This window comes from Diceros bicornis, chromosome 5 (assembly GCF_020826845.1).
Source record: "Diceros bicornis minor isolate mBicDic1 chromosome 5, mDicBic1.mat.cur, whole genome shotgun sequence".
NCBI lineage: Eukaryota > Metazoa > Chordata > Mammalia > Perissodactyla > Rhinocerotidae > Diceros > Diceros bicornis.
In genome coordinates, this window is record NC_080744.1 from 9,079,504 (window position 1) to 9,104,816 (window position 25,313).

General features: G+C 36.8%; 1 pseudogene; it reads right to left on the reverse strand.

The window, feature by feature from the left end:
- Positions 1-19,594: 19,594 nt before the first annotated feature.
- LOC131405287 (large ribosomal subunit protein eL32-like) lies at positions 19,595-20,002 on the reverse strand (annotated as a pseudogene).
- Between the last annotated feature and the right edge of the window lie 5,311 nt (positions 20,003-25,313).

Here is a 25,313-nt window from a genome sequence, read left to right on the forward strand (position 1 = left end):
CTTGTTTCACTAAGATTTCCAGTACAATATTGAAAAGGAGTTGTGAGAGGAGATGTATTTTATTTTAATAGAATATCTCCTATAAATTTTGAAACGTTACCCAAATAAAATAAAGAAGTTTCAAGCAGTTTTCTTCAAAACACAACAAAAAACTTGGTTCACTTGACAAGTTCCATATCAATGACTGAATTGTACTGCTCAGAAAAATGCTAGACCTTTGGGAAAGCAGAAATAGAAAACAAAACTGAGATATTTTGTAAGAATTACTAAGAAGGTGGTGACCACTTTAGTAAAGGGAATATTTAAAAAATATAGATTTCGAAAAGGAAAATAATCGTGAGCTTTAACTGTTATAAGTAATATGCAAAGGATGGATCCAGGTGAAAACATTCAGTAAACCATTAGAAATGTGAGTATGGAATTTAGAAAAGATATCAGAAAGGAGATGAAGATATACAATTTATTCACTTAGACTAGGTGGGTGAAGTTATTGGTAAAGATGAGCCCACTATATAGAGAGGGAAAGAGATATACAGGGAAGAAGGAAGAAAGAGAAGAATGGAAATAATGAAGAATGGAGATAGAAAGAATATGTTGATTCATTGGCATATTTCAGAGGAAGTGACTCACTCAGGGAAACATACAAGGTTTTAGAGAAAAGATGATGTCAAGAGTTTATGTGAGTAAATCATTTACAAAGAACAACGCGCACATATTTTGGATGAGTGTTTGTGTATGTACTTCAAATAAAATAGAATGTCTTTTGGTGTTTTATACTTTTCAAATCAGAAAATAATGAACTATCAAACTGTGAAATTCGACGTATACAGTGGGTATCCAGCATTCTAGGAAACTGATCACAAGCTTATGTAATGGAACTTGATTTAGGCCTTAAATGATAAATACTACTTGGTTATGCAGAAAGGACCAAAGAAGACATTCCAAAGAATTAAGGAGACATGTTTTTGGGGAAAGAAACCAAGCAAAGGCACACCTGCCCGTGGAATGGCTGTGGATATGTAAGAAACAATGAGAGGTGAGCTTGGGTGAAACGCAATATATATGCTGATAAGTTGTGAGAAGTAAGTTTGGATGAAATATACACTGAAAGAATGTAAAAGGCTTTGAAAATCTAACTAAAGTTTTCGGATTTGTGGATAAAGGAACTGGCTCTTATTGAACAGTCGTTGATATAGAAAAATATGATTTGAAAGATGACTATTTGTTGATGTTGGTAGGGCAGGGAAAAGAAGGCAGGTTCAAGTGGGAAGCAGAGCTTGAAAGCAGAGCCATTGGCCACACTCTCAGTGAAGAGCTTCAGAGAGGTGGCAGCCATGGGAATGGAAGGTAAAGGATCTAAATTAATATTTTATAGCAAAATGACATAGCAAATCATTGTAATAAAGAATAATAAATTGTGTGTGGGACATTAGTCTACCACGTGGATCTGGTTTAAGCATAGATACCAAGGAAGAAGCCAAAAACATAGAACTGGTTATTTTTAATGGTTATTGCTGAATGAATTGATCGTTATACATGCTTAAGTATAGTATTCCAATCTACACCTATGAGTATGTGCAAAAGGGTGAATAAAATATACTATATGCCTTAACTTGAGCACAGAAAATCTTCTAGGATATTGTAATCCTGGGACTCAAATTATATGGTGGTGCTTTCTATTTTTACAGACTAACTAGAGACAATAGGGCAATTTAAAATATATATCAAAATTTATTCTTGCTTTATTTATGTATTCATACATTTATCTCTTCAGTTATTTATGTATTTACTGAAATTGAAACATAAAGATAGAATTTGCGAAAAAAAAGAATCTCTATTTTTTCATTATTAGCAAGATACCTACAATGTTTTATATTTCAACATAAAAATTAAAATACATCACAAAATTTTCTCCTCTCCCTTTAAGCCTTCATTTTGTTTTTCAAGAATGTGTTGGTAAATATTAAAATTTGTTTAACAACTTAATTAGTTATCTTGAATAAAGTTCTTTTAAAAGTTAAAAAAATATTTTTCTCATATTGAATTTATTCTCTTCCTGTGTTTCACAATGATACTCATCTGTTATGTGGGACTGGCCTTTCTTCCCACACCCTTGTGACTCCAGCCTTCTGCCTTCCTTTCCAATCTGGTCATCCAGTCTGGTTCCACAGTCCTTGTCTCCTGGACAAGGCCTCTCATACTGTTTTTAGAGGGAAAAGGCTCTGTGGTTCATTAATTTCTTATGAAATGTGGTTTACTGCTTTATTATTTAATGAATGAATCCTTTGTTTATCTCTGGATAAAATGTCCTGATCCCCAAATTTTTGTTCCCATTCCCTTGCATCTGAAAGCATGGCACAACTATTTATTTTGCATCATAGATCTGTAGGCTGAATCTGTGTCTCTTATATTATATTGGCCCCTAAAAAGCCACTCAATCTTTAAAAAGTAAAGCAGCATTTATTTTTGGTAGTGTGAAGTTTCTCTGTTTCCCATATCAAGAAAATCAAATACGTAAAATGATTGCACAAAATCTGGAATCCAGTGTTTTCTTTGGGGACATATTGAGGGATTTCAGCAAAAAAATAGTCATTGTTTCATTTGAAAAGTGAATTCTTGAACCTTTAAAATTTACGGCAGCTGCTATGAACAATAGATTGTGAGTAAATCAGATTCAATTTCAGTGCCTGTAAGGGGGAACAATATTCTCTCCCCTAGGCATACATATTTTCTCCACTGGGTTTCATTGAGAGCTGATTTTTTGTGAAAAAAGTAATAGTCTAGAGCTATGATGTCAATAATATAAAACTTTGCAGCAAATTTTAGGTGAATTTGCTCCGATGTACACTGTATTGATTATATGTTCAATTATCTGCTAAGAATAATAAGATGGTAATCAAAGAGAATTAATATATGTAATTTAGTAGTTTTTAAGAAATTACTTGGAAGTGTCCATAATTTCAAGCACAGATTTTTGTTATTTTCTTTATACTTTCTCTTCTGAATATTCTCTTTGTGACTTTCCACAGAACTGTTTAGACTAGGTACACAGATCATTCCATCAACTTGGTAGGGGGGCAAAAAAACATCTTGCTTTCATTATAGTCTGATGTATCCATCTGTTCAACACAGTATAAACAGATGTATATTATCAAAGTAGCTTCCTCTGAGGATAATGTTTTTCTAACTTGATTTTGAATATGTTCTTTATAACTTCTGTCCACTCTTCTGTCCACTGTTCAGTTAGTTTTAAATAATTTTCAGCAAAAATGCTTTCAAGTTTCCCCATATCATGTAATAAGAGTTTCTTTTTTGAAAAGAGTACAAAAATTGGCTACGTATTTTCTTTTTTTTTGGTGAGGAAGATTGGCCCTGAGCTAACATCTGTGCCCATCTTCCTCTATTTTACTTGGAATGCCGCCACAGCATGGCTTGATGTGCAGTGCGTAGGTCCATGCCTGGGATCCAAACCTGTGAACCCCGGGCTGCCAAAGTGGAGCACACGAACTTAACCACAATGCCACTGGGCCAGCCCTGGCACCGTATTTAGATAGCAAATATGGATCTCCAAGGGATTTTATAGCACTGAATTTCATATTTATGTGTAATTATATATTTGATAATAGGTAGATAGATTTATTTTTCCTGTTGGATTAACAGACCTTCCAATAGAAGGTTATTTTTTTTTCTACATTAATTTTCCAAATAGTATATTATAATCTACATAAATGTAAAGTCTTTCATACATTTCAATTCTTTCCCATATATCGTTGGGCACATAGTTGACCCTTGCTGAATGAATGTAAATGAATAGGAGAATATACAGCAATAAAGAAACCCTTATCTAATCTGCTAGAAGAGACATGAAGACACGCAGTCAGTGATAAAGAATTGCAGACAACGTTATTGGGGTAATTTGCAGGAAAGACTGTTAAGATTTAGGTAGGAATATTATAGTAATAGCAGTTTCATCTCGGAGGGTGTAAGTAGAATAAATATTTTAGGGCCCTACAAGAGTCACCATTTGAGAACTATATATTAATGAACAGACCATCTAATTGAGCACCTTTGTTTTTCAGATGAGAAAATTGAATTCAGAAGGTTATGTGAAAGAATTCAAGGTCATAGAACTGATTATTGGCAACCCTGAAATGATGACTCACAACTCCTGACACCTAACTTAATCTCTGAAATTATATGACAATGATAACTTAGCTTACATTTTAGGTAAAGAAGACTTTTAATATTAAGGAAATGTAGAATATAGGGTAACAATAAAGTTCACAGTCATCTGTGGCATATTTACAACCTGATAGGACCTCTACGGTAACTACTGGTAGATGAATTCCTTGATTTCTGACCCTGTGCTCCTTTTGCTACTCGGAATCATTTTGGTACTTCAGAAATTAGTTAGTTATTACAGATGAACTAGCTACAGCTATGCATACACACTGAGGACAGTGGAAATTTCTGAGTGTGAAAAAATAGTGATGAACACATACTAAAACTGAACAAGGTGTTACTCATTAAAGAAATGTCAATGACCTGTTCTAACTATACTAAATGTAAAGGCCATTTATGGCAGGGAGCACAAAGACATGTAATTTTGTGAAAAGAGTTTCTATTATATATAATTTGCATCAAAAAGGGAAAGTAACAGGCTAACAATATGTTGATTCTGATAAAGTTTTGAATTATGGTATTTTTGACATTCTAATTAACGTATTAAAACAATCAAATTTAAAATACACAGTGACCAAGACATTATTCTGTAGCTTTGGGGTGTTATTATGTGGTATTAACTTATGTGTTTTTTCTTTCCATCATTTCTTCCTACCCTTCATTCTGTTTTCTCCCAAAGATAAAAATAAAGAGAAGGCACCAAAGACATACTGCCCTCAGATAAAGATTGACGTAGCAGAAAACAAATGAGTGAGAAAAGGGAAAATTCTCAGCTTTTGATTTTGAAAACAGACTGTTTTGGCCTAAGCAATAATTACAGAAAAATCTGTGGGGCCAGCTCCGTGGCATAGTGATCAAGTTCACATTCTCAACTTCAGAGGCCCAGGGTTTGCCGGTTCGGATCCTGGGCATGGACCTATGCACTGCTCTTCAAGCCATGCCAAGGCGGCATCCCACACAGAGCAACTAGAAGGATGTACAACTATGACATGCAACTATCTACTGGGGCTTTGGGGAGAAAAAGGGAAAAAAGGAGGAAGATTAGCAACTGATGTTAGCTCAGGGCCAATCTTCGTCAAAAAAAAAATCTTTAAAAAAATAAAAGAAAAATCTGTGATCATTAAAATGCTTTTTTCTTCAGCCAAGAGAAGTTCCCTCAGGCTATAGGAGGAGAGAGTAATATTGAGCGAAGTGTTATGGGCTGAATTGCATTCCCCCAATATTCACATGTTGAGGTCCTAAACCCCCGTACCTCAGAATTTGGCTGTATTTGGAATAAGAACTTTAAAGAAGTAATTAAGGTAAATGAGGTCATATGGATAGACTTTAATCTAATATGACTGATGTCCTTATAAGAAAAGGAGATTAGGACACAGAGAGAAGGCCACATAAAGCCCAGAGAAGACAGCTATCTATTACCCAAGGAGAGAGCCCTCCAGAAAAAAACAACCTTACTGAGACCTTGATCTCAGACTTCTAGACTCCAGGATTTTGAGAAAATAAATTTCTGTTGTTTAAGCCACCCAGTCTGTGGTAGTTTGTATGGCAGCCCTAGCAAACTAATACAGGAAGTGAGAAATTTAGATGCTGATGTGGGTTGTGTAATAAGAAAGAACTTTCTGTCCTGCTGTCCTCCCATCCACATTAGCCCCATAGATAAGAATATTTTGAAAATCAAAGTGATGTCTCTGACTCCTTTCTGACATGATGTGAGATGCAAATCTTGTAGGAGCTCACCACGCACACTTGGTATGATCTAGTGGAGTGGTCATTTTCCATGCTCCTCAGTAGGTACAGATATTAGTTATAAAAATTGCTGGTAAGTCTGAAGGTGTCTCATGGTCATGAGGAAGGGATCCTGCAGTATAAAACAGAGGGAAGTTTATAATGTTGACAGAGTATGAAGGAAGACTCTCCTCCCTCCCCGAAGTTGGTATCAGTATGCAGGGTTGACTGTGTCCAAAGACCAGATGTACTAACATCTCAGCAAATGCCGGAGGTGATCTGATGATAACCAAGGACCCGGTATTTCGCAACCTCCCTCCCCATCCTCTATCATGTCATAATGCTCCATAAGCTTGCTGACTCTTGAAAGTCCTTCTTAGAGGTAGTGGCAGTGGTAAGACTACTGTGGAGTAATTGAATTTACCCTGAATTGTCAAGATTTTCTGCTAAGATAGGATACGTGTGCCAGTTTGGGACCTCCAGAAAGCAGACACCATGGTGGACACAAGAAACGAATTGGGGGTAGTTCTCACAAAAGAAAAAGGAAAGAGGTGCAGAAATAGCAAAGAAAGTCTTTGGACTGTGATGTAGGTCTGACATCTGTGAAAGGAGAGGAGGGAGGAAGCAGGGTTGGGTAGTAGGAGCTTCCAGCTACAGTGTAGTTCTGAGAAATGTGTAGCCATCCGAACAGGCTCTGGTGCAAAGATTGTGAAAAGAAGAGTCTTGCAGTGGACAGAAATGGCCAGGCTATAGTACCCCCACTAGGCTCAGTTATTGACTGGAAATGCCCCAGGCAAACACAGTATTGGCATGAATGTAGCAGCAACTCTCAACGAGGGTGCAGCCAGAGGCTGTTAGCTAATCGCAATCCACGCAACGTATGCTCTCTTGAAGGAATATCTGGGGCACACCTCCATGTCTGACATGGAGTATCCATGCCAGAGTATCCATACATGGGGTATCCACTTTCAAATAGAACTTATTTATAAAAATATGAAGAATCCTTTATGTTTTGCTCACCTAAATTCTGTGGTGTCATTTACTCTGCTGTATTTACTTTATATCTAAAAGAATTATCATTTACATTGAGTTCTGAAAGTTATTAAACTCCTATGTGTGAGGAACTATGGATGCTTACGAATGGCCACAAATGGTTGCTGCTCCTTCCATCAGCGGGGGAGCCCCGTGCCCCTTCTCTTGTATCTGCGGTGGCATTGTGACTTGCTTTGATCAATAGAATGCAGCAAAGATGATTTTGTGAGCTTCAAGAGGCCTGTAGCTTCTATTCTTGTTCTAGATCATCACTGAGCAAGCCCAAGTTAGCTTGTTAGAGGTCTTTGGAAGAGAACCAAGGCATTCCAGTCAACAGCGTTCCACCGGCCAGTTATGAGAATAATACTGTCTTAGACCATTCAGTCCCAGCAGAGCCACCAGCTGACTGCAGCCACATGTGTGAATCATATGTGTGAACCTGGGCAAGACCAGCTGAAGAGCTGCTCAGCTGAATTTAGTCCAAATTGCCAATCCACATAATCGTGAAGTGATGAATGGTGGTTCATTTAATCCACTAAATTTAGGTGGTTTGTTGCACAGCAAGGGGTAACTGATGTATATGACATTCCATGTACAAGATAAGTTGTTCAGAATAACTTAAAACATAGTTGAGGAGATACTTATGTAGTGTTGTTTCAAGGAAGTGTGAACTACTGTCACATTGAGAAATACCGAACTAGTGAAGAAGGTAAAAATTTGCTGTGAATAAATTTTTTTTTAAATTTTTTGTTTATTGCAGTAACATTGGTTTATAACATTGTATAAATTTCAGGTGTACATCATTATACTTCTATTTCTGCATAGATTACATCATGTTCACCACCCAAATACTAATTGCAACCCATCACCACACACATGTGCCGAATTATCCCTTTTGCCCTCCTCCCTCCCCCCTTCCCCTCTGGTAACCACCAATCCAATCTCTGTCCCTATGTGTTTGTTTATTGTTGTTATTATCTACTACTTAATGAAGGAAATCATACGGTATTTGGCCTCCCTCTGACTTATTTCACTTTGCATTATACCCTCAATGTACATCCGTGTTGTCACAAATGGCTGGATTTCGTCGTTTCTTATGGCTGAGTAGTATTCCATTGTGTATATATACCACAGCTTCTTTATCCATTCGTCCCTTGATGGGCACTTAGGTTGCTTCCACGTCTTGGCTATCGTGAATAAGGCTGCAATGAACACAGGGGTGCATGTACCTTTACAAATTGGTGTTTTCAAGTTCTTTGGATAAATACCCAACAGTGGAATAGCTGGATCATATGGTAGTTCTATCGTTGATTTTTTGAGGAATCTCCATACTGTTTTCCATAGTGGCTGCACCAGTTTGCACTCCCACCAGCAGTGTATGAGAGTTCCCTTCTCTCCACATCCTCTCCAACACATGTTGTTTCCTGTCTTGTTAATTATAGCCATTCTGACGGGCGTGAGGTGATATCTCATTGTAGTTTTGATTTGCATTTCCCTGATAGTTAGTGATTTTGAACATCTTTTCATGTGCCTGTTGGCCATCTGTATATCTTCTTTGGAGAAATGTCTGTTCAGGTCTTTTGCCCATTTTTTAATTGGGTTGGTAGTTTTTTTGTTGTTGAGATGCATGAGTTCTTTATATATTTTGGAGATTAAGCCCTTATTAGATGTATGGTTTGCAAATATCTTCTCCCAATTGTTAGGTTGTCTTTTCATTTTGCTGATGGTTTCCTTTGCTGTGCAGAAGCTTTTTAGTTTGATGTAGTCCCATTTGTTTATTTTTTCTATTGTTTCTCTTGCCCGGTCAGATGTGGTGTTTGAAAAGATGTTGCTAAGACCGATGTCGAAGAGCGTACTGCCTATGTTTTCTTCTAGAAGTTTCACAGTTTCAGGTCTTACATTCAAGTCTTTAATCCATTTGGAGTTAATTTTTGTGTATGGTGTAAGGTAAGGGTCTACTTTCATTTTTTTGCATACGGCTATCCAGTTTTCCCAACACCATTTGTTGAAGAGACTTTCTTTTCCCCATTGTATGTTCTTGGCTCCTTTGTCAAAGATTAGCTGTCCATAGATGTGTGGGTTTATTTCTGGGCTTTCGATTCTATTCCATTGATCTGTGTGTCTGTTTTTGTGCCAGTACCATGCTGTTTTGCTTACTATAGCTTTATAGTATATTTTGAAATCAGGGAGTGTGATACCTCCAGCTTTGTTCTTTTTTCTCAGGATTCCTTTAGCTATTCGGGGTCTTTTGTTGTTCCATATGAATTTTAGGATTCTTTGTTCTATTTCTGTGAAAAATGTTGTTGGAACTTTGATAGGGATTGCATTGAATCTATAGATGGCTTTAGGAAGTATGGACATCTTAACTATGTTAATTCTTCCAATCCAAGAGCACGGAATATCTTTCCATTTCTTTGTGTCTTCTTCAATTTCTTTCAGAAATGTTTTATAGTTTTCAGTGTACAGATCTTTCACCTCTTTGGTTAAGTTTATTCCTAGGTATTTTATTCTTTTTGTTGCAATTGTAAATGGGACGGTATTCTTAATTTTTCTTTCTGCTACTTCGTTGTTAGTGTACAGAAATGCAACTGATTTTTGTATGTTGATTTTGTATCCTGCAACTTTACCATATTCGTTTATTACTTCTAAAAGTTTTCTGGTGGATTCTTTAGGGTTTTCTATATATAAAATCATGTCATCTGCAAATAGTGACAGTTTCACTTCTTCCTTTCCAATTTGGATCCCTTTTATTTCTTTCTCTTGCCTGATTGCTCTGGCTAGGACTTCCAATACTATGTTAAATAGGAGTGGTGACAGTGGGCATCCTTGTCTGGTTCCTGTTCTTAGAGGGATAGCTTTCAGTTTTTCACCATTGAGGATGATATTAGCTGTGGGTTTGTCATATATGGTCTTTATTATGTTGAGGTACTTTCCTTCTATACCCATTTTATTCAGAGTTTTTATCATAAATGGATGCTGGATCTTGTCAAATGCTTTCTCTGCATCTATTGAGATGATCATGTGATTTTTGTTCTTCATTTTATTAATGTGGTGTATTACGTTGATTGATTTGCGAATGTTAAACCATCCCTGCATACCTGGAATAAATCCCACTTGATCATGGTGTATAATCTTTTTAACGTATTGTTGTATGCGATTTGCTAGTATTTTGTTGAGGATTTTCGCATCGATGTTCATCAGTGATATTGGCCTGTAATTTTCTTTTTTTTTGTGTTGTCCTTGTCTGGTTTTGGTATCAGGGTAATGTCAGCTTCGTAGAATGAGTTAGGGAGCTTCCCCCCCTCCTCAATTTTTTGGAAGAGTTTGAGAAGGATAGGTATTAAGTCTTCTTTGAATGTTTGGTAGAATTCACCAGGGAAGCCGTCTGGTCCTGGACTTTTATTTTTGGGGAGGTTTTTGATTACTGTTTCGATCTCCTTACTGGTGATTGGTCTATTCAAATTCTCTACTTCTTCTTGATCCAGTTTTGGAAGGTTGTATGATTCTAAGAATTTATCCATTTCTTCCAGATTGTCGAATTGGTTGGCATATAGTTTTTCATAGTATTCTCTTATAATCTTTTGTATTTCTGAGGTGTCTGTTGTAACCTCTCCTCTTTCATTTCTGATTTTACTTATTTGTGCCTTCTCTCTTTTTTTCTTGGTGAGTCTAGCTAAAGGTTTGTCTATTTTGTTGATCTTTTCAAAGAACCAGCTCTTGGTTTTATTAATTTTTTCTATTGTTTTTTTGGTCTCTATTTCATTTATTTCTGCTCTGATTTTTATTATTTCCCTTCTTCTACTGATTTTGGGCTTTGTTTGTTCTTCTTTTTCCAGTTCCTTTAGGTGCATTTTTAGATTGTTTATTTGAGATTTTTCTTGTTTGTTGAGATAGGCCTGTATCGCTATAAACTTCCCTCTTAGAACCGCTTCATACGTAATTTTTGATTATAAAAGTAATGCATTAATTTTGTAGGAAAATAATATTAAAAATTCAAGACTATAGAAATGTGACAATATAAATCACACAAAATCTCATAATCCAAAAATAATCAGTTATTTTAGTGTATTTCCTATTTTTATTTATGTCTACATTTTACCATGTTAGAGTTGTAATTTACATAAAGTTTTCTGTCTGCCTCTTTCCCTTGACATTTTATGGAGTTGGTGACTGTATAATATTTCTTTGCCTGGATTTAGTAAAGTTTGTCTAAACTGTTTCCATATTATTGGATATTTGAGTTGGTTCTAATTTTGGCATTTATAATATTTGAATACATAGCACTCTGCAAAAATATTTCTACACATATCTGATTATTTTCTCATTATAGATTCCTGAAGTTTAGTTAGTGGGTCAAAATGTTAAAACTATTTTAAGGACTTAGATGTTGGTCCATGTAGCTTACCTTCTGGAAATGTTGTACCACTTTATATTACACCAGTTTCATATTTACTAAGCTCTCACAAAAATTTAGCGTTATCCTCAAAATAAAAGGTAATTTAGTAGGAATAAAGTGTATCTCATGGAAGTGTTTTATTAGTTTCTTATTGCTGCTGTAACAAATACTGCAAATTTAATAGCTTATAATGACATACCTTTATTACCTAACAGTTCTGGAGGTCAGAAGTCCAACATGGACCTTACAGGGCTGAAATCAAGATGCCTGCAGAGCTGCGTTCCCCCTGGAGGCTCTCGGGGAGAATCCGTTCCTTGCCTTTTCCAGCTTCTAGTGTCTGCCCACATTCCTTGACTCTTTGCTCTGTCACTCTGACCTCTGCTTGCATTGTCACCTCTTGCCTGACTCTTCTCCGGCCACTTTCTGCTTTTTAGCACGCTTGTGATTATATTGGATCCACCTGGTTAATCCAGCATACTGTCCCTATTTTAAGATCCTTAATCACACCAGCCGAGTCCCTTTTGCCGTGGAAGGTAACATATTCACAGGTACTGGTGACAAGGAGGCGGACATCCTGGAGGGCTCGTTATTCCTTCTACCACAAGCTTCTCCTTGCATCACATGTTTATGGATCATTTGAGTTTCTTCAACTGTAAAATATCAATGACTTAATTGTGTATTTAATACTACCTTATTTTAAGGAAGTATTTAATGTGCCTTAAGAAGAGGTATATAATACCACAATATAAAACTTTTTAATGTTAAAGAAAGTAAGATGAAAGAAAATAAGGGTAGGAAATTGGAGCTAGTGTTAAAATTAGTAAATAAAAAGCCCAAATAAATCCCAGGCCCCACTGCCTGAGGGCTTAATGCACTAATATTGTCGTTTGTACCTAAATTCCGCACACCGCTCAGCCCGCGCTCTGATAAGTGCAGGAACTCACATCTGAGCTTCTCCTATAGTGCCGAAACCGTACCTCCGCCCGACTTCAGCGTGTTGGAGACGCATGGGAAGAGAAATGCTCCCTCCTGCCTTGTTTTCACCTGGGTCCAGAGCAGCATTGTCTGTACCAAGAGACTCAACGATCTCTCTTGAAGAGTGGTTTCTGAAGCTTTTGCTCCCTCCTCCAGAAGGACGCAGAGGGTGAAGTCCAGTGTGAAGGCTGGGTCTGGGTAGCAGAACAGATACTGGCAAGTCCCATCATGCTCCAGAAAAAAATGACCCCAATTTATTTTCTGTAAGTTTTTTGCACTCAATGTAAAAAGGAAAACTCAGCAAGTTATGAAGTCCACAGTAACCCAAACAAACAAATATGTTTCTTAAGAAAATCACAACCACTCTTTGGATTGAGACCAGTGAAGTATTTCTCCTATTGGTCCATAGAAAGACAACACTACTGTGCAACATAGTTGATATGGTCCAGAGTTTCTCAGGTCAATCTCTTATAACATCTCAGTGCAGGCTGCACGGATCAAAACAAATGTGACATTTACAGGGGGAAATTTTACAAATATTTCAAATGACATTTCCCAAAGTTATGGTCTGTGGAATATTAGTATTATGTGAATAAGGATAAGTGAATTCTGTGTGCTTTGGGGATGCACTGGAAATGAATACATTGGAGTGCTGCACGCTTTACACTTCTCTTGAAGATTTACAAAGCCTATGAATTTCTTACAGCCTCTGAAGAATGCTAGATTAGAGAATTCTGTTTTTTTGTGAGGAAGATCAGCCCTAAGCTAACATCCGTGCTATCCTCCTCTTTTTGCTGAGGAAGACCGGCTCTGAGCTAACATCTATTGCCAATCCTCCTCCTTTTCTTCCCCAAAGCCCCAGTAGATAGTTGTATGTCATAGTTGCACATCCTTCTAGTTGCTGTATGTGGGACGCAGCCTCAGCATGGCCGGAGAAGCGGTGCGTTGGTGCGCGCCCGGGATCCGAACCCCGGCCGCCAGTAGCGGAGCGCGCACACTTAACTGCTAAGCCATGGGGCGGGCCCGAGAATTCTGTTTAACTTAGTTTAGCTCAGCATGTTCCTGATGTATTTCATTACAGAAATTATTCTTTGTGTTTCTCTACTAATAATTCTGGGAATATTTATGTCCATATGAACACAATTTGAAGAATGTGTTGTCTATGAAATGGTATTGCAGTACACCCTACAGAAAGTCCTCCATACATATTGTTTCTCACAGTCAAATTTTTGAATTTCTTGAGTGGAAGCAGGTTCAAAATTATATTCTGACAAAGCCTTCAAATGTACCTATTCAACTGAGGTCAGGATTAACTGTCCTGTGACAACAGGTTGCTCAGCACAGATGTCGCCTAACTGGAAGGAAGGTTGCAGGCTTCACACTGGAAACATAATTTGTCTGAGTATGAAATTCTTAGAAGAACTTATTTTTCCTCAAGTTTTTGTACTGACTGTTGCTTTAATTTAGAGCATTTACAGATGCAGAAAAAAGCCAGAGTTTGTCCTAGTCGGTGTTCATTTATGAGTAACCTAGTTGTACTTTCTTCATTTTTTTTCTCACTAAATGCTTGTAGTTCTTTGTCTCCAAAAATCTTGTCACGTATACTGGGCAAATGGTAAATTATTTTGTTCTATATATTTATGTCATTTTTAGGTCAAGAATATTTATTCTGTTTTATCTTTGATTACTGCTTTGGTTCCTGTTCCTTATTTTTTTCTCAGGAACACCTGTTAAGAGGCCTCCATTTTGTTGGAGGGAAAGCCATCGCTTTTCACCTTCTCATGCAGCCTTTGTATCCCTGTGTTCTTTTCTGCTTAGTTCTAGGAAAAGGAAAACTTCTTAAGCTTATCTTCCTAATGACTGCTCCATGAGCACTCCAATCCTTACAGTCTTCAGGCAGCGTAAATGAAACGAATGTTTCATTCTCAAAACGGAATATGGTTTTTTCATATGATCGTTATGTCCCATTCAACTCTCTTTTCATCTTGCTTTGTGTTATCCTGTCATCTTTTTGAACTTGGCCTGTTGTGTCCTGTTGCCTGTTTCTTTTGTTCCCAAGAAATTGACAACTCTTGCCTTCTCCTAAGGATGCAAAAGTTTTCTAACTTTGTATCCTAATTTTTTTCAAGTAGTTTACATAGCTATCATATTTCACTGAATCTGCAATACCTTCCACTCTAAGATGCGTCATTGTTTTTTGTATAACTAAGGAAGAAAAAAAATGTCAATTAAATTACAACAGAATTTCTTAACACGTTATCTGAATCTCGATTTCAGACATGTCAAAATATATCAAAGTTAAATGTATTAGAATAAATAAAATGCAGTATATTTTTCCTCTGAAACTTCAGGATATTATTCCTGACTTTTTTTCCGAATTTTTTTCCAAGACCCATGTATTATTTGTTTTTACTTTACTTATTTTGAAAAATAAAATTGATGGTAACTCTGTTTTACAGCAAGAGGGTATGTGGTTCTCCCTTGCCTCTGTTCACTGTACACCTGGCGCCAGTGCCCAGTAATAGAGTGCTCACACATCCTACCTCTGGATCTTCACACTTACTGTTCTTTCCAGCTAGAATGCATTTTTCAAAAAACAGAAACCCAACAGTGCCTTCCCTCACCTCCTTCCATACCTTGTTCAAATGTCACATTCTCAATATGGGCTTCCTTAAAACTTTCTTAAAATTTCAATACTTGACACTCCCAGAAGTCTTAATCTTTGTCTCTGCTTATTTTTCTCCATAGCACTTCTTGCCTCCTTTATATTGTCTGCTTCCCCTAAAAGAAGGTAAGTTCCATGTGCTTTGTCTGCTGTGGTAACCACTGTATCTCCAACATATAGAGTACTGTCTAGTATGTATTCAATAAACAGGATTTTGCGAATAAACGAATAGGTCCAATTATCATTGTTATCAGTTTATAAGTGAGAAAACTGGGGCTCAGAATCACAGATGATGAGTAACAAAACTGGGATTCCCACACAAGTCAGTCTGATTTCAAAGTCCATGCTCTTAGCTGCTAGTCAGCCTTGTCACTAATGATGATTAATGATACCCTAATGTTTGAATTTAGAATAATAAGCAGATTTTGACATGTGTGCGGTTATTTTCTCAATTGTCTAAAACTTGAGATGTGGATCAATATTCCTGGTGGGTAATTAAATTCTACCGGCAGCAAATAACTCCCCACTCCCTATTTCTCAATCCTACTCAGTACTACTTCTCCACTCAGAAACCTTCCTCTTCATATCATCAGATGGGTTCAGAGAAATTAAGTATTTTATCTCCAGAAAAAGACTATTTAAATTTTACTTGGAAATTCTTCGTGTCTAAATGGCCTCCAGGAGTTAAAAAATCAGCTGGATAAAGTATTATTTCAGGCTCTGTGATAGGCAGAAATAAAGATAATTTGACACCTGCCTGTTATCTCTACACAGGCACCAAGTCCTCCTATTCCTAAAACGATCTGTGTGTCTTGTACATAGTATGATGCACTTTGACATATCAATGCCTTTTTCATGCAAAGCAATCTTTTCTAGTTTCCTATTTAAGACCATTATATATACTAATTAGAGAAGCTGCCATTAAAAAAAAAAAGGATAATATGATATTTTCTTGAGAGAAAAGGAAGGTGAAAATAAATGTAAGCAGAAAATGAGAGGAAAAGTAAACTAGATGCTAGTTTGGAATACTGTTGCTTTTGAAATTTGCCTTCTAAATTTGACTTTCACTGTCAGCATTTGCATCTGGAGGTCATCAAACTGCTTGTCGTTAGTGGTCTGGATAGCACCATTTATGAGAGAATCCACTAGGGAAGTCACTACGGTGCTGGGACTCAAAAGTATGAAAGAATGCAGATTATATTCAAAGTGCTTTTTAGGGATACTGAAGAAGAGTTTCTATTTTCTTAGTTATGAAACCATTTAAGAACAATGGATTAAAACTTTTAAATATAGAATTGTGCACTCTAGAATACAACAGAAATAGGATTACAGAAAGATACATAATTCATTATACTGAAATATTTTACTGAAATATAAGGCCATTTGTTACTTAGGTTTATTGTAAATTGCCTAAGCCCCATTCCACACTCTCATGAAAGGTCTATGGGCCAGGAATTTTTATCTACTTATTATTGGATCCCCAGTTCCTAGCAGTGCTGGTATTTGCTGTATTTGTTGAATGAGTAAGTTAAAGAATTAAGAACGTGGGCTTTGAGTGTGACTCAAGTCTAGCGTATCAGTTTAGAGGACTGGCTTGACGTTGAACTCCCTTGAGGTTTATATTTTCTTTGTTCTCATAGTTTTATGAGTCAGGAATTTGGAAAGGATCTCAGCTGAAAAATTTTTCATCTCCCTGTGACATTGCATGTGGTTACTGGCCGATTGATTGGCAAGTAGTTGCTCTGGTCTTGAAAAACCAAGTTTGTTTTACTCACAGGTCTGATGCTTTCGTGAGGAAGCCTGGACCTCTCCTCCTTTCCATGTAGTCTCAAGCCCTCTCTATGTAGTCTCCAAGGCTGATAAAATTCTCACATAGGCCAGCCCCACAACTTTCTGCTAGTGAAATTTTGGGCAAGTTATTTAACCTTTCCAAACCCCAAATCTCCACAGTTGTAAAGTAAGGTTAATAACTGTACCCATGACATTGGAAACTTGTAAGTGGTAATTTGGATAAGTGCTTGGAACAATGCCTAGCACATAAGTGATCACACCTATGAGCAGTTATTGTTGAGTTGGGCTTTATAGCATAGGGAGATTTTGATGGGGTAAAGGAGAAAGGTGTCCGGTAGAGTGAGTGTTTTGAGCCAAATCCTGCAAGGCAAATAACATGGAAAAATACTGAGGCAGTTATTTGAAGGAAACAAAATATGGGGTGCAGTATTAAAAAAATAATTTAGGGATAGGGTGGGGATGGCATGTAATAGTGGGTCTTGTATTAGTAAAAAGAGTATAGCTTGACTGGCAATAACAATAGCAAATTTTAATTAGCATTAAAAGCATATGGGATCACTGCATAATCTGAATTCCTATGCCTGCTAATGAAGATTTTTCTCTAAATATTGACTGCAAAATTGACTTCTTTTAACCATCTCATTTTTCCCAAATGTACAAACATGTACCATGACCTAACAATTGACATTTTATTTATGGGTCAGCATATAGATTCACACTTCATGGAATAATCTATTAAAATAATTACTAGGTCATTACCTTTGATATTAGTTTTCCAAAATTCCCTTCTATAAAGAGTTGCCTTTACTGGATATAGAGATTGGTTATCTTGCTTTAAGAAAGAAACAGTTGTCTAAATACTGGATTTCATGAGTCAGTGACATATACTACATAAACCAAAGGAAATTGCTAATACTGATATTATAATTAGAATTTCATACTCCTGGAAGATGGTTGCAATTTAATCAAGATGACTCTGGAGATTTGGAAAAAAATATGCTGATGTGTAGCTTAGCATGGAATTAGTAGTTCAAGTTTTATCCTGAAATCTAATGTTACCAATTCTCTCCAGTCATTAAAAACAAAATTTATTTTGTAATGTTTTTCTTTCACTGGGAATAAAATTATAGTAGTTTCTTATCTTCTTTGGTAGCCCCAAATATTGCAATTTATTTCGCTGTAATTCATGTATTTATTCAAATCTTTATTGGACATCTACTACTTGATCATTATCTGTACTATGCTCAAAGTTCTGAACAAAATGATTTGTTCCAAAATTATAAAGTTTCTAAAATAGCACACTCATACACACAAACGTGTGCATAAACACAGACACACAACAGGAACCATTGGTGATCTTTTCAATTCTGTAAGATACAAGATTTAGTGGGAATACTGTACTTTTGGATTTTCCCATAATAAAAATGTATATATTTGAATATGTAAGTGTTCAAAATATTTTTTAACATTTTCTTGGCAGACAAACACAGATTAAAAATAGTTACTTGTGGTATTATTCATAAACTTTCAGGAACAATGACTGAAATTAGTGTCTATAAGGTTGTCAATTTAAAAAAATTGAATGGTTGGAGAGATATAGAGTAGCCAGATTTTATAGGAAAATCTTACTATGTTTTAGAAATTTTATTTATTTCTTATATTTTAAATGATAATAAAACATAAATCAACATTAAAATCACTTTATTCCTATATTTTGGAAATTCTTTGCTTCAAGTTTCTTATTTCTTCTAATCCCATTCTATACTTTTTACACTAAAATAAGTTATTTTTTCTCTGCGGTCAGAGAGAGCATAAAATGCTGTAAGTCTTGACAGAAATCAAGATTAAAATGATAATAGATGTTATTTGACATGTCCAGGTAAAACCAAGATTTAATTTTCATTTAGGTTTTGATCAGCAGGTGCAGTCCTATGAGGAAGATGGGAACCAGGATCAGGAAACCACACTGTTTGCACTTTCACTGCCTGTCTACACAGCAATGCCTCTGATGTGACTCAGAAAGAACTGTGATTGGAGTAAACGTTACCTAAGACACAACGGCTCTTTGTGTAAATGAATTTAAATCCAGGCTCCGAAACTTATTAGTTAGTGACCTTGGGCATACTAATCCACTTCTCTTCCCCTCAGTTCTGTAATGACACCTAACTCAAAGGGTCTCGTGAGAGTTAAATGGAAGCATCTGTGGAGAATTCAGCATAATATTTGGCACATAGTAAACATGGTAAATATTATCTATTATTATTAATTTATATATGATTAGCATTATTATTATATTCAGACAATAACCAACAGAGAACAATTTCATTAAAATAACATTTATAAATTCGGAGTTATTATTTTTATTTTGAAATAATTGTTGACTGACAGGAAGTTGCAAAAGAATGTGCCAGGAAGTCCCATGCGCACTTTCCCGTTTCCCCACGGTTCAATACCAAAGTCAACCCTGGTACAATTCACAGTTTGTTCAGGTTTCATCAGTTATGTGTGCACTCTAGTTCCAAGCTAGGCTGGAAATCGGATGCATCTGTGGAGCTTCCTACATGCAGATGTTCGAGTCTCTGAGGGGGCTCAAAAAATAGCATCTTTCTTTCTAGCCTGATTTCTGAACAAATTAGGGGGAAAAAAAAACAAAATTGCTAACAGATTCCAAAACGTCACCTTTATTATTCATTGAAGCAAGGTTGGAGAACGTTTTATTTTCAACACGTTCCTTTTCTTTCCTTTTCTGGAATGTCGGAATATTCTGTTTTTGTTTTTGCAGGGTTTTGTGGTTTTATTAACACAAATACAGTGTGCACATGAGCCGTCTATTCATTTTCTTCACTTCACAGCCTGGCATTGGGATTGGTGACTCTGACGGCCAGCTGGGCTGCCCTTTCCACAACGGCTTTGCGGTTCTTGGAGGAGACGCTGTGACAATTGCAGCATGGTAGGACTTGTTGCACATCAGCAGCACTGCAAGCTCCTTGACGTTGAGGACTAGGAACTTCCAGAAGCCACTGGGTAGCATGTGCCTTGTTTTCTTGTTGTTCCCGTAACCAATGTTGGGCATCAAGATCTGGCCCTTGAATCTTCTGCGCACCCTATTGTCAATGCCTCTGGGCTTCCAACAGTTACGCTTAATTTTTGACATATTGGTCTGACTGGTGCCGAATGAACTTCTTGGTCCTCCTTTTGACAATCTTGGGCTTCACGAGGGGTCTGAGCGCAGCCATGATGCCTAGTAGGAGATGCTTGCCACCTCCAAGGGCAGCGCTGCGGAAGAGAGGGTGGAATATTCTGTTTTTCATCCAGGTGTTGTTACAAGAGCATATTTAGTTTCTGAAAAGTGATTGAGCAATTTATCTGTAAGTTGTACTTCTAAATTTTTTATATTATTATATGTCAATAAAAAGTTTAAAAAGAACAAAAATATAGAGACAAGACTTTGTGTGTTGATATGTGGGGCAGGGGGCTTTAAAGAATGAGGAGCAGCTTGAAGAGACTAAGGCTGAGTTTGCAGTGCAGTGTGCCGGTTAGAGCCTAATGTCCCGCTAGCTGTGAGTGTTGGCTAACACCAATGCATAATGCTTCCTTTGCTGTAGGATGATCCTTATGTTTTGCTGTTAGTCATGGAGTGACTCTTGCTGAATTCATAGCCGACTGCTGTTCAAAGGTTTGAGATGATAGGGATGTTTTCACTGAAAATAGCACAAACAAAATTTTTGACCCACTTTTCCCCTCTTCCCTTCAGCGGGGTTTGTAAAGATGTTTGACCCCTCTGGGAGAGTAAGATGCAGTCTTCAGGCTTTGAGCTACCAGTCAGCTGTCTCTGCAGCATTTTGGCCTACTGACTCCAAGCTTAAAATGCTGGGAAAGCATTCTGAAAATTTACAAAATTGAGAAATGAGCAAAAAAGAGATTTGGAACGAAAATAAAATTACTAACCTCATCAACTACTATATTCAGTTTAGGTAGTGTATATTCTTCAACACATTCTACAGAGCTTTTTTTGACAATAAAAACAAAGCCTTGCTAAAATGTCAGGATATGGAGAATAATCTGCAAAAATACTAGGTTTGACATTATACATAGATGTGTTATAGGGAAGATGGCTATCTGAGGGTATAAAACTTGTTGGAAAAGTCTGTTTACCTGAATAACTATTGGCCTGACATCAGGTCTTGCCCCAAATTTCTCCCTTTTATAATTCTATTCCAAAAATTCCTGTCCCTCTTGGTGAGGGAGCGTGCCCATGACAATATTTAAACACTACGGTCAAAACTCAAGACCTAGATCATTAAGTATGCATGTGGCTGTACAAGAATGTGCGGCATTAACTGTCATACTTTGTCTTCCTCTTCTGATTGACTGTGTCGTGCCTATCATGTTAGTTTATCAAACAGTATTTCCACTAATATCATATGCTTACAGTAACAATTGTTTCCTGGTAAGGTTCTCTTGCTTTCTATGGACTTAACCAGCCCTGCCTGAGTATACGTTCTCATGTGTCAATGTCGGGAACAGTTTTGATCTTATTTCTGGGACTTATTATTTTCCAATGTAGACATTTTATGACTTTATCAGAAATTTTTGTCATTTTATTAATTGTTGTTTTCAAGTAACCTTTGACTTATCCCCAGTTTACCCTGAAATCTTTCACATTTCATTTGTATTTATAGAAATCTTAGCTTTTCTTCAGGGTAAAGAGTAGATGACAACTTATTCATGATACTTTTCAGATGACTAAAATAAATATCATTTTTTAAAAATCTGTTCTTGGGGCTCACCCGGTCGCGTGGTGGTTGGGTTCACACGCTCCACTTTGGTGGCCCGGGGTTCACACACTTGGATCCTGGGTGCTGACTTGTGCACCACTCATCCGGCCATACTGTGCCAGCATCCCACATATAAAGTAGAGGAGGAGAGGCATGGATGTTAGCACAGGGCCAATCTTGCTCAGCAGAAAGGGGAGGATTGGCAACAGATGTTAGCTCAGGGCTAATCTTCCTCACAAAAATAAATAAAAAATAATTAAAAAAAAATCTGTTTTCGTGTAAAAATCTTTGAGCAGTAATTATCACTAAGTCAAGAATCAATAAATAAGGCCCAATATCATCATCACCACCATCATCTTGAATACTGATAACACTGTACTTTGCCTTGTATACTTGTGCCTCTACCATTATATTTCACATCTCCTGAGAAAGTAAAATTCCAGCTCATCTAGGTATCTCCTAGTGGGCTTGCACAGAAGCATTATCTTTAAAAATTGAATTATCACAATTAATTTTGCCACGTTAGATAGTTGTTACCAAAGGAACGTGTTGAAAAAATTGGATCTATGTGATTTTTCTAGGAAGAAAATAGAATAAAGTCACATAGCAGAATGATGAATGGGGGATGAAATAACAGCATGTACTGGGGGCCGGCCCGGTGGCGCAGGCAGTTAAGTGCGCGAGCTCCACTGCGGTGCCCCAGGGTTCGCCGGTTCGGACCCTGGGTGCGTACCAACGCACAGCTTGGCAGGCCATGCTGTGGCGGCATCCTATATAAAGTGGAGGAAGATGGGCACGGATGTTAGCCCAGGGCCAGCCTTCCTCAGCAAAAAAAAAAAAAAAAAAAATAGAGAGAGAGAGAAAGGAAGATTGGCAGATGTTAGCACAGGGCTGATCTTCCTCACACACACACAAAAAAAGTCTATGGCTTAGCGGTTAAGTACACGCGCTCCGCTGCTGGTGGCCCGGGTTCCGATTCCGGGCCCGCACCTACACACCGCTTCTCCGGCCATGCTGAGGCCACGTCCCACATACAACAACTAGAAGGATGTGCAACTATGACGTACAACTATCTACTGGGGCTTTGGGGAAAAAAAGGAGGAGGATTGCTAATAGATGTTAGCTCAGAGCTGGTCTTCCTCAGCAAACAGAGGAGGATCAGCATGGATGTTAGCTCAGGGCTGATCTTCCTCAAAAAATAAAAAACAGCATGTACTGCTATGCCCAGGGGTGGGCCTGAATAATCACTGAGTGATTGTGAAAGTTCTGGTCACCTGAGTACAAGGTCACAAAGACGTGAAGTAAAGCAGAAAATCTAAGTGGGTGGATTACTCAGAGTTAGCATTACTTAGGCAATTTTACTAGGGTCACATCTGACAGGAGAAAACAAACCTGTGGCAATGTTATCAATGCTGAAAATTATTTGATATGTAACTGAATGTCATTCGTATTTTGGACAATGGAATTTTTATTTCTAAATAATTCAAGTAGAATAAAATATAGCAGTGAAGCAAAAATCAAATCCCAGTAGATTTTGCATAAGTACTTTACTGCTACGGTACACAAGCAGATCTGTGGTTCTATTACACTATTACCTCATGGCTGGGCTGCCACAGTAGATCATATATAACGGTAAATAAACATTTTAAAATGCAATACACAGAAATGAAAGTACCTTAATAAAATGAACTGTAGTTATACTAGCATTAGGTGAAATAAATTAGTTTTATAGCATATGAAAAATAATGAATTAAATATTTGGAGACACTGTATTTTGGCCATGTTGAAAGAAGAGTAAAAATTCAACCTGATTAATCATTATTAATATTAGGTATATATGAATCAACAAAAACCTCAAAATCTTTAGCTGGCTGTAGATATAAACTACATATGACCTTTCGCAAATTAATATTTTGAAAATGTCTGAATCACAGTATTTAATGTTAAAGTTAATTCTGTTTCATTAGAAATTATTTTGTAAAAAGAAGTCTCTTGCCTTCCTTTTTAATGTTCTCTATTTGAAAATATGATAGAATTAGTTTTTTAATTCAAGTCACATATCTAATTAACACATCTTTAAAAGTACAGCCAAAATAGAAAATAACCTTCGTTCTTATGTATGCAAGGAGGCCTGGTATCTATTATACCTAAGTTTTGTTTTAGCACTATGTAATCTAGTCCACATTTTAAAGGCTATTAGCTTACTTGATGCCAAAAGGTTACCCGTATTAGTAGTTAATTGGCTTTTATAAATATTGCTCATTATGCAAATGAATTATTTACAAGCACAATTAGGCCAAAGTGGATTTGAGAACTTGGGTAATAGGTTCTTTGCATTCATTATGTGGCAAAATATTTGACAATAGATAAATTAGGAGTTCATCTTTAGATATTAGAATAGAATTTAGATTATGAAAAATTTGTGATGTTTCCTGGCTCATAAGCACTAAAACAAGACTCGTAGGGAGACAGAAGTGAAAATAGATTGAGTGTGAATATCTGAGTTCAGGAGACTCATCGTTAACCATCTAAGCTGGAAGCATCTGGTGTTGCCTCTAACCAGTCTAAGATGCTGCCGTATTACATCAAGTCAGTATCAGCTAATTTTGCTGGAACTAACACCAAAATATTTGGTTCTGGATTCATAGAGTACTGGAAGCAATATTGTTTTCAGGTTTTAGAAACACGTAAATCTCACTTTCCTTCTTATAGATTGAAAAAGACAGTTTCTGCCTAGCGTAGATGATTTGAAAAGTCAATCTGATGTACAGCATGATCACTATAGGTAAGAATACTGTATTGAACACTGGAAATCTAAGAGAGTAGATTTCAGGTGCTCTCATCACACACACAAAAAATGGTAACTATTGGAGGAGAAGGCATGTTAGTTGTAGTAATACAGTCATTTCACCATGTTATGTATGTCAAATGTTGTACACCTTAAATATATACAGTTTTTATTTTAAAATAATAAATTAAATCAACATAATAAAAAAGTCACTCTGCAAGAGAGCACAGGGCTAAAGGAGCAAGCAGACTTCTACTAAAACGGTGACGTTAGACCAGGGTGAAATTTGCGATTGTAGGGCCGAATTGTGACAGTTACTCCTTGATTATTTCTTTTAAGTACTATTTATTGGACTCTAGCACTCGCAATGGGAATAGAAAAATGATTAAGACACAGTACTTGCCTTGTTGAAGTTTAAATTTCAGCAAGAAAGACATCAATAACTTTGATCCTAGGTCATAATCAATAGAATCTCTGTAAAGTGCTCTGGGAGCAGGACTAGTTCTTCCTGAAGGGTTGTGCAGTTTGGGGAAGGACCGTCTTTGCTTAGTTCAACACTCTCAATGTCATTTCTGCACAAGATAACATTATCATGACTTACACTTAGGAGAGTTCAGATATCAGTTTATATTTGCATGTTATACATCTAAGCATACTCTGGGCAGCCCACTTACTTCCTTCTAGATCACAGCTTCCAGAAAGTTCTGATCTTCAGCCCTCATCGTTCCATGAGAACTGTCTGGAAGGCCTTCAGGATCAACCGTATATCTCATAATTATTTTTTAACTGAGCATTTTGAAAATAACTTGTAGTAATTCTGGATTATTGTTTTTTGTGAGGGTTTTATTTTTACTTATCTTTTGTTTGGTTGATTCATTTGTTTTAGTAACTTGCCTAGACTAAACTTGAAGAGTCTGTCTCTCCCATGGTGTGCAGCCACTGACATTTAATGCTCAATATTTTTTGCATAATCTCATTTTA